This window comes from Topomyia yanbarensis, chromosome 3, assembly GCF_030247195.1.
Source record: "Topomyia yanbarensis strain Yona2022 chromosome 3, ASM3024719v1, whole genome shotgun sequence".
Classification (NCBI taxonomy): Eukaryota; Metazoa; Arthropoda; class Insecta; order Diptera; family Culicidae; genus Topomyia; species Topomyia yanbarensis.
Window position 1 is genome coordinate 253,625,678 of NC_080672.1, and position 11,136 is coordinate 253,636,813.

The following is an 11,136-nucleotide window of genomic DNA, read 5'->3' on the forward strand; positions in this document are numbered from 1 at the left end:
GCCGCTTTCATCGATTTAAGGACATCGGCGTATTTGTCCTTGTCGGTTTTTAACCACAAGGCTTCGCCTCTGTCCTTGGCCTTCCTCGCAGGCCGCGGTACCTCCGGTTTCGGTGCCGGCTTTTTCTTGGTAACCAGCGTCCAGGGGTTTGAGCCCCCCTGCCCCGGTCGTGCCGGGTTGCTGGTACCATCGCTCTCAACAGCGAGGTCACTCTCGCCCTCGCTTACCTCACCCAGGCGGCGTTTGACCTTGACGGTTGCACGCCGAGTGGTGTCGGTTTTGGCACCCTCTCCTGGCGACTTCCTAGGGCGCTTCGCATTCGATGCCGTCTTGCGATTGCCCTTTCCCTTTCCCTTCGAGGGGAACTCGGTCGCCGCTCCGATCGACGTGGCTGCTCCATAGAAGGTAAAGGCCACTGTCTGTGAACCTCTATTAACCTTCTCTCTTTCCTCCCTATTGGAGGCCACTGTCTGGGTTTCTCTGTCGGGCCTCTCCCGACATTCCACCCTCTCAACATATGCCTGCTGTTCCTGTCTTGCCACACGAACAGCTTTCCGGAGCTCCAGAAGGCTCAACTTCAACTCCTTGGCTATGTTCTGCTTTGCGCTAGCGAAGTCGATTATAGCATCGAGTTGCTTCGCTACTTTGCGCATCGCAGCTATTGGCCCCTCCGATGCATTGGTAGGGGTATTGCCTACCGCTGCTGGGGGGTCACTGGTGCTTTCGAGTACAGCACTCATCGTTCCACTACTCTCCCCACGGGGGGGAGACCTCGCCAAACCACCTCTTGCGAAGGGGTTTGGCACCTCCGTCTGCTTATTTTTATTTTTATTTTGCTCCATGAAAATTCCCACGAGTAGCGCGAGAAATATATGTCCGCCACGCCAGAGCTCCGCATTAGCGTGGTAAGGGACGCTTACTGTGGGGGTTGCCCAGGTACCCCACAGGCTCCGTTAACGATCGAGCATCTTTTTCACCCCCTCGATCACTCATCCCTCGGCACGGGTCGCTTCACGCCTTGGAATTGGGGTTATGCCCTACCTTGCTTTACGTGGTGATCTCGGCCCGGATCATCACAACCATCCTCCTTTACCAGGGCTTTGGACCTGTAGCTCTGGATCTCAATAGTTCCATGTACGTATGTTATTACAGACATGCTACTATTGGGATCCGTCATTCGCTAGCGGAGTTACACCAATAAGGTTTGGCGGGATCTATACGTGACATACTAACCAACGACCCAATCCGGGAGGAGGTAATCTTATTTTTGAAACACACTGGCCTATACGACTGTATATAAACCAACTCCAACAACCGAACCCGGGCCCTCTGCAATACTTTCCGGAAATTTCCCTGCGCGACCTGGATCACGCAACTATCATCGAAGCACACCTAAGAACACTCCAACGACCATCACCCAGCACCACCAATGGGTTCTCTACCACACCTCCCCGGCATTGAAGGTCACCCATGGCCCTATTCCAAATCACCTACAGTGCTCGATACCCAGAGGGGAGCCCCATGCCACTACGGAACTGGAAAGACCGTCCAAGGCCCGATACCACGGAGAACACCACGTAGATAGAAGAACTTGGAAGCTTCCGCAACGCCCCCCTCTACCACCAAAGCATCTTCCACAATAGAAGTGGCCCGAATTCCATAGCTAATTCACCCAAACGTAGGCTTTCTGCCACACCCCTAGGAGTGCTGGTGAGGTTGTCCGGGTTTCCAATGTAAAATAAATGGAAATTTTTTTTCCTTTTTTATTTCGACAATGTTAGTCACATTTTTCTTTTTTACATTTTAACGACATTCAATTAGCTAGAGATTACTAGTCGGTTGTCACGGTAAAGATAGATACGTCTACCTTTAACAGGACACATGTTAGTGAACTCGGGTGATTCGTACACCCAAAACGGCGCACTCAGATTTTCTGTTTTTGGGCTCACAATCTCATTCCCAAAAGCAATCCTTTTTGTACATTGAGCTGTCCGCGCACAATTTTAGATGAGCGCAACGCTCACGAAATAAAACGATGACACACACTCACACACAAAAAAAATTGTTAGTATTTTTGTTTCGTATCTTTCTTCCACACTTCACATTCCCCCCACCCAACCAACCACCAAAAGCAATCTCATCATCATTGCTGCTGCATTGCATTTTGTTTTGTTTTATTCTTTTCTCCGCTGCTATAAATAACTCGTAACCTGAAACTTCGAGTAAAAAAATTCTGATATCAGATTAGAATTGACAAACTTCTGTTCAGTAAAAACACCTCTTTACTCTACCAGTACCATGACGACACACTGGTGGAGTAGTTAAATGGCATATATAAGCTTCACACTAATGAAGAGTGAGATAATATCGTTTGCCTCCCCGCCGCCACGTCGGTATTTCAACATCGTCATTGACGCATTTTGCGTTGTACCATTTCCCCGCTGTTATTAATATTTCGTTTGTATGTATGGGTTGGGAACTAAGCTTTACTAGAAAAAAAAATCAACGGGTGGCATCAGGACTGGAACCGACAAAAACATCTACTCGCTAAAACGCCTACTTTACACCTTAGACCATAACGACGCATAGAGGGTGGTTGTTCGAATGAGCTATATAAACTTCGCATCATTGCAGCAGCGATCATAAATGGGACAGCATGGAGACGATGGTATGGGTTATTCAAGTTATCCCTGCACTGTATGAGCCAACAGCGTGAAGCTATGGGGTACGATGTTGTATTGCACAAGTATGAGTTTGGTTGAACACTAACGCATCGTTTGGGAGCTTTTCGCTCACAGTTCGAGAGCGAAAAAAAACAGAATCAATTCCGCTCTCAAGGATTCGTTTTGGGTGTAGTTATTCTGCCTAAGCTCGACCCACATTAAGAAGACAAAGATTAAGTCCGTACGATATTAAGCCTGTTCTAATGACCCTTCTAGTTTTCCGATCTGTTTACTTCACATCCTTGCTCTCACTTGAGTACTATGGCTCTAAGTTTCATAACTTTCCCTACCCAGTAATCTCTAGCTAATTGAATGTCGTTAAAATGTAAAAAAATAAATGGAATTTATAAACATTCTTAATTAACAGATGAATGACCGGTTATTCCTAGAGTCACGAAATACACAGTACGGACAGCACGATCCGCTTCGATTCGTTTGCTCGCGATTCAACGAATTTGCTGATTTCTTCGATTTTAATGTGTCGACTAATGTGTTTTGTCAACGAGTACTTAATAATTTTCGTGTTGTTCGTAATGTTTAAATTTTTGATTAGTTTTAACCTTTAGTTTTAAGTTTTCATTAAGACAATCTATGTCAGATGAAATTATACCAAACAAATAAACAAATAAACAAAAAACATAAATATGCAAGCATAATACAGTAAGATTCCGATTTTGGAACGTTCCGTTTTTGGCATGTTCCATTTTTGGTAACAAAAACGTTCCGTTTTTGGCAACATTGATGTTGTACATAGTAAATCTTTTAAAAAAGGCTCATACACATTTTCTTGTAATAATTAATATCACTTTTGACTTTTTTTTTCAAACATGGGAGTCATATTTACTACATTTGATGGGGGCGGATATAGCAAATAAAATTAAATTTACTGATTTTTGTCTATCATTTCATTACATATCACATATTATTATATAATTAATGTTCTTGTAACATTTATGATGTAACAAATTTAAAATAAAAGCTTTTAAAGTAAGGTTCCATTTTTGGCAGTTCCAGTTTTAACAACTGAAAAAAAAATATTGTTGCCAAAAGCGAGATCCAACTATAATAATGAAGATTCAACCCTCATGAAATAGTTTACAAAACCATAAAATACGTTTCCTCTTTTATGATATAGTTAATGAAGTATGCCATGTTATGTATGACCTCAATATCTTAAAATGGACAATTTCTACAAACTTGATATTATTCATGAATTGGTAAACTGATTTTCGATTCAAAGTATATTATTCGTGATCAATCTTGAATGCTTGTCAGAAATTTAGAGGATTTGCATTTTCTTATAACTCTGCACACGGTCTTGAAATTTTAACAAGAACTATTTCAAAAATTTTTGGATTTATTTTTGTTCCGTTAAGGGTTTATATGCAAAGTTGAGGCTCAAACCATCGAATGCTTTCGTTGCATATTCGGAAAGTACAGACTTTCGAAAATGTCTGCAAAATTTTCATTCAGCTGGTTCGGCAATGTTTTACATTTCTTATAAAAGTATAGAATTCGCTCAAACTTTCAAGATTTTTTCCGAGGCCCGGAGGGCCGAATCTTATATGCCAATCGACTCAGCTCGACGATTTGGGACAATGTCTGTGTGTGTGTGTCTGTGCGTGTGTATGTAACGGACAAATTCTCATTCGTGTTTCTCAGCAATGGCTGAACCGATCTTATCCAAACCAATTTTAAATGAAAGAACTAAAAAACAGTATGAACGCTATTAATTTGTTTTTGATTCTGATGTTTACTTTCCAAGATATGAATGTTTGAATGCGCAAAAATGGCGTTTTTTGCAGTTTTTTTAAATTATCTGCCGAAATTGACAATATAGATTAACATGTTATATGTTTTTAGACAGCTTTAACGAATATCTTTCGTACAAGCTATAGATTGTTGATATCGGACTATTATCATAAGAGATATTTAACATTAAATGCAGACGAAAGATTTTTATCATTTCCCATTGCCAAAAATATGACCAAAAACATATAATCTATTATTAACGCCAAAACGGCTTATTTTAGGTCAATAGTATCTTCGGAGAATTTAATGGAGGCAATATGCGCTTTCTTTTAGTATTGTGTTTTGCTGATTAATCTCCCTATGAGTGAGATATTTTCACAATTTTTTTTGGAAGTGATTATATCGAAATGATGCCTTCAGCAAATTTGTAGCTCTTACTTTTGCGAATAACTTTACTGAAGACTTCAAATATCTATTTTGAATACTTTAAAAGTTATGGCTTGTTGTTTGTGGATTACTCTTTGTCGCCTATTTATTGTTCAATATAGTAATAATCCATTGAAATAAGCCAAACATTATTTCGATAAAACAAATTTTGTATTTCATTTTACTATCTACAACCGCTAGAAATAATCACCGAACACTTCCAAGTTGTCTGGAAGGAACTTGATAACTAATCAGTACAAAAATGTTCATTTGTGCGAACCTTCTAACTGCAATTTTTCTAACTTATAACCATCGGATCGATCTGAAACATATCGGAAAATGAAAAGCGAAATAAATAACTCCAAGCAACGGCGTAGCCAAGAGAAGGTTTAGGGGTTTAACACCATACAACCCCCCCCCCCCCCCCCCACAAAACCCAAAAAAAATTGGATTGAAGTTGAAAATTTATTGATGCAGTCTGATTTAATTCAATATTACAATAACAATTATCTGATCCGTAGATTGATAATCTGTTGTTGTAAACATCATGAGGACTTTTGATAAATTGTCGGAATGGGGTCCTGATATGTAACTGATCTCTTGGTCTTGATTTCACAGTTGTCTAATAGCATCAATATCAAATTCCTGCCTGAAAACATTCCAATAATAGAAAATTCCAGAGTTCTGTAATCAATCATAATCCTCAGATTTATTTTCAAATTGATCTCGTTTTTGTAGAAATGTACTGTACGCGAAGTTAAAATTGATTTAATGTCTATGAAACATAGAACTGCGCACCAAAAAAATGCGTAACTTTCAACATTTGCTAAAAATGTTTTTGCCTTTCACATTCACACTAAAATTCGTCAATCTAATCCCGACCCGGAGGGCCGAGTGTCATATGCTAATCGACTCAGTTCGTCGAGATCGGAAAATGTCTGTGTGTGTATGTATGTATGTATATGTGTGTATGTGGAAAAAAATGTGACCTCTGTTAATCAGAGATGGCTGGATCGATTTGCACAAAGTTAGTCTCAAATGAAAGGTACAATCTTTCCATCGGCTGCTATTGAATTTTTTATTGATTGGACTTCCGGTTCCGGAGTTACGAGTTGAAGAGTGCAATCACACAGCAAATTCCCATATAAACTGAAATGAAAAAATTTTCAAAATCAAATTTATATTTTTGATGCCAAATGACATTATAATGCATGAAACATTGAGATTTGATGTAAACTCGAAAAAATAACGTTTGACAAAAATTGATTTTTTTGGACTTTGGTACTTTTTTGCTCTGTTACTATTTTCTGAAAAATTAATTCTGCATAATTTTAAAACTTCAAAAATTACGGTTTCGGAATTATGCCGTTTAGACATTAAGATCGATTTTCACCAAACCCCCACCAATTGTAAAATTGGTATTGTAAAAAAACGTAAGGGCGATACTTCAATGCTGATAGGTGGGACCGAAAAAGTAAACAATCGCCAAAGGGACTATATACTATATATATACAATCATTTTGTCAATTTCAATAGCAAACACAAATTTTAATTTAATAATTTCAAATACTTCATGAAGTTTTGGGTTTCGATCACTGAATCATGCAATCTAGGATGTAAAAAACACAATAGTTCTTAAATAGGAAATAAAACCAAGTCTGGAAATATGCACTGTTGATTTTCTTTGAATGGTGGGTTTTTTCAAGAATTTTTTTTTTTTTGCTCAATACAATATACATAATCCCTTTAGAAAAATCAGTTCTCCCACCACAATGCATTGATTGAGGAATTTAGATATTTTATTAACAGAGCATTAGCAATAATACGTTTGTATGTCTATTTTATGGGCCATTTTTTCGCCTTCCCATTGATTTGGTTTGAGATTTCTAGCACTGATGTTGTCCTATGCTGATTTGAGTGATTCTCTGAGTCCTGCCACTATCCCATGTAGTATGTGTTATCAAAAACATCGCGAAGCATCAAGTTCTAAATGTTCTCAAACGATATAATATCCGATAAGAGTGATAAGAGTTATAAGAAATGTCTCATCACACTGTTAGGCGGATTAAAAGCGTTTTTCTTTTGAAAATTCAAGTTTAAAATTTAAATTGCCAAAATACCCATTTTTTATATTTTTTTTACATATGGTGAAAAAACCTAAATAGAAAAGAAACATTTTGAATATGATTGGAGAACTTATCGGTAAACCGGTTTTTCTAACCATAACTTTATATATGTTTTAAAATTGCATACTAATGGACACATTAAACTACAGTTTTATTACATATTTGTAATTTGGCTCCAACAGAAACAATTAATTCGAGTCATTATGCCGTTTTTAAAAATTATTCGCACTTCCTCTTCATACAATGTCAACAATCTATTGTTTTTCAGTGTATATATTTTTCGTGCAGAAGTATTCATTTCCTGTGACTCGTTCGCAGATAGTTTTGTTGTATAAAACACGGTAATTGAATATTGTTTTTTGGAAATGCTACATGTAGAAACTTTCACGCACTTTTTTAAAATTGCTCTAGATTCAAAATGGAAAATTTTTAATCTTCCCTGTCGGTAGAACGTGGCAAATTTCATCGCAATCTACTATGGTTGGTCACGTTTTTAAAGATTTTCGGTCGGATTTTCATGGGAGTATTAGTATCCTGAACGATCTGCTTTTGATAATATTCAGTAAGATGTCAAATCGTGTTCGTGAAATAGGTCATAAAACCATCGATTACACTTTCACGATCCAGTTCATATTGTTACGTTACCCCGTGTAAAAACCCAATCGTAAACTCAAGAATAACATTACAAAACGCAAAGATAAATGGCCAATATCGTTACTAAGCTCCTGCAATCGAGAAAGTGAATCACTTTGGTCTACCATAAAAAAATCCAATAATAAACTCATGAATAAAATAAATAAAATATCACGAAATGACTAATTTCATAAAATTATGAACAATGTTAACACAAATAATTGAATCTCTAAAATGTGAATTAAATTAATAAAAATTTAAAAGTGTTTATAAAACAACCACAGTAGTGCAACATTTGAGTGTATCGTCATGTTTTATTTTGGTTTGAACTGGTTTTGTAGAATCACAAATTGTTTAATGAACACGAGTTTTATTGTTCCTGATTTCATGAGTTTGGTCTTTTACGAAATCGTGTTTTTATGAATTTATGAACGGATTTTTTCGTGTAATCTTGAGCTAAAGGTAATTGACAGCGACAAGAAATGGTTCCTACCCGACGCCTATCCGGACCTCAAAATTTTAAAATTAAAAAATCTGAATCCAGCCCAAAGCACCCAATTTTAAAATTAAAGAACTCGAACTATCTGGGTCACTACAGTTACTACAGACACTATAAATGAAGAAAATAAAATAAAATACAATTGGACAACAGTCGATTAGATTGCAAGAAAAATGAAAAGGCTCGAATATAAATAAAAGGTTTAAAAAAGTAATAATTAATTCCGTGTTAATATAAAAAACAGATTGATATTATCATAACGCGTGAGTTTTAATAAAATCGGGTGATTTTTTTGTAATAAATGAAATCACGGCGAGCAAAACCTGTCGAAAACATCGTGTCGAACGAACATTTATTATAAAAAATGTAAATGCAACGCTCTAGGTAGCACGTGTCATAGTAGAGACAGGTCCTTTCATCATTATGTAAATACGTTTTTTTTAATTGCAGGAAATATGATGGTCAACACCCAGCAAACTTAACTAGCACACAATCAATCATCTTGTGATTCTACCACACGGAAGTCAAAGGTTTCCATCGTATTCCCATCAATCGACTTCTAATTATTGCAATATCTCAGTCGCATTAATCTTCAGAATGCGAGAATGAGAACTACCACCCCAAAAGGAGCATGACAAACTATTGATTTCTTGCATGCCAACATTCACCACACTACATTACCATACCTGCTTTCTCCTACCGTTGCTGCATATCGTGATGCTGCTGCATTCTGGTAAATCTATTGCACCAACACATTGGAAAGCTTCGTCGTCACAATCACTATCACTATCCGTTTACGGTAAATAAGCCAGTAGCAGCCATTCCGTGCAATTTTGGTAGCAAATAGTAAAAATTCACACTGTCAGTTAATTAAAAATGCATTGTTTGTCTACCGCAGTGATCAGAAAAAACTTTTCACTTTGCAGTATAAACCTCGTTTCACACTCTTTTGCGACCAAAAAAAGTTTTGTCTTGATTCCTCACTTCACTTTATCAATTCGCGGTGTTTCTTTCGGAGTCAAATATTTATACACATCTAATGACATTGGCCATAAAACTTTCTCCTACGACTGAATTCCTGTAAGCAGAAGGAAATCCTACCAACACGTCATTCGCTCCAGTTTCAAATATACATATAATTTTCGATCTATTGTTTTCGCATTCAACAATCTCTTTTGCCTTAACCTTTAATATATTTTTCATCTCCCAAGTCGAGAAAAACATACACTCTGTGGATCACGTATGCCACCCGCCACCCACTTTCTTAGACGCGATCTAAAGCCACCCGTTTGCCGCACTTGGCAGACATTCTTTTTACTCAGTAAAGCAGCATTATTTTCGTTCACTTTTTTCTTCACACGTGACTGCTTCCGATATCAAACAAATCCCTCCAATTTTACCTTACTCAAGCCATTCGGCAAGTAGTTGAGCCACAGATTTTCTTTTCCCACCCGAAAAATTCACCGAAAAAAGGGTTGCAATTGACCCGTCTCGCAGCCGGTCGTCTCACATACACACACCGCAACAATTCCCGCAGCGAAAAAACTTTGGCAATAGTCTTGAATTATGAGGATTTAATCCGTTTTCCCATCCAGACAGTCAGCACCACAAATTTTTCCCGAACGAATTTACCATTCTTCTTTTCTTTTCCATCAAGTAGGATTCAGTCGAAAACTACTATCCTTCCAATAGTAGGCCACCACAACTAGACGCACACAGAAGAAAAATCTGCCACTTGCCACTGGTAGCACTTGGATATGGAATGAATCTCGGGCTTTCGCTCAGATTCGGTCTTGCTTGCAACATACCTGGCAGGCCACCACAACGGAACGACGGTGCTTTCAGCACACCAGCATAATCATTTAGCGAAAACCATCAAACTTGGCCGGACCACACACTGATGCATTTCTCGTTGCAGCACAGCATCCTTTCGCACGACAGCAAGGGTTGTAGTTTGGGGAGATTTTGAGAATGTTTTTAAAAATTGGGTTTGTTCTGCAATTTGTTTTTATCAAATTTGAAATGTGTGTCACCAGTCCAACCTTTTTTTAAGCAATTATGGCAACTACAATTCTGGCATACTACTACTAGTTGCTATCACCCGAAACGAAATATAATTTTTTGACAATTATAAAACCTGAATTATACTGTTTTCACGGAAACATGCGTTGATGATTGTCACTTGAACTAGACGCAAGTGCGCGCGCCTTACCTCAACTCACCCTAGCACCATTGATGAAGACACCCTACATGAAGCACCTTGGTCCACATACCAAAAGTCAACCCTAACAAACGAGATCGTTGGGCAACTGGGAGTGACAGGTACTTACACTTGTCACTTGGGTGAGTTAGATAAAAGAAGAATAAGTTCTGATCGTAGCAGTCGTCTAAAATCTTGCATATATCTAAAATCTTATCCTAGCTTATATCTAAAATCGTATACTTAGCTTACATCTAAAATCTTATACCTAATCTGCCTAAAAGTGAGTGTGCTGAAATTATAGGTAAAGTTGATTGCTTTTTATTAAAATTTATTATGCTAATAGAACCTTTCTGCAATTAGTGGATTTGCTCTACGTTGTCTTACAACGAGTTTCTATTCCAAATTAATATGCCAATGGAAATTGGTAAGCATTGTATTAAATCTAAATTACCCTCTTATTATATAATTAAATTACTTAATAACTACAGGAATTATATGAACTAAACTAGTTGGCGCGGTGCAAATTAAAGCATTAATAATAGCTAAGGGACTAAACGTAAGTTACACATAACCTAAATTTATACACACGTGCCCTATCTCTATTACTTTCAATACTCATACTGTTATGTACATTTGCAGGAATATTATAATCTCGCACATTGAAATCCTATTCTACGGTCGTTTTATTCGAGATTATATTATCGGAAACTACCCTGTTGACTATCGTCAACAAATTATAATATTCGTTTACGAATAACCGCGATCAAACCAGTT

At 37.5% G+C, this 11,136-nt stretch overlaps 1 protein-coding gene across 7 annotated transcripts in view; it reads right to left on the reverse strand.

The window, feature by feature from the left end:
• The window catches only part of LOC131690966 (cell adhesion molecule Dscam2), a 352,778-nt gene extending 342,852 nt beyond the window's left edge, over window positions 1–9,926 (reverse strand). For 5 of the 7 annotated variants that reach the window (XM_058977077.1, XM_058977074.1, XM_058977075.1 and 2 more), the window contains exon 1: window positions 8,846–9,926. The gene's annotated coding sequence lies outside the window, so the exon portion shown is untranslated. The remainder of the gene's footprint in view (window positions 1–8,845) is intronic. The other 2 variants (XM_058977072.1, XM_058977071.1) reach the window with 2 other exon arrangements.
• Window positions 9,927–11,136: the final 1,210 nt, after the last annotated feature.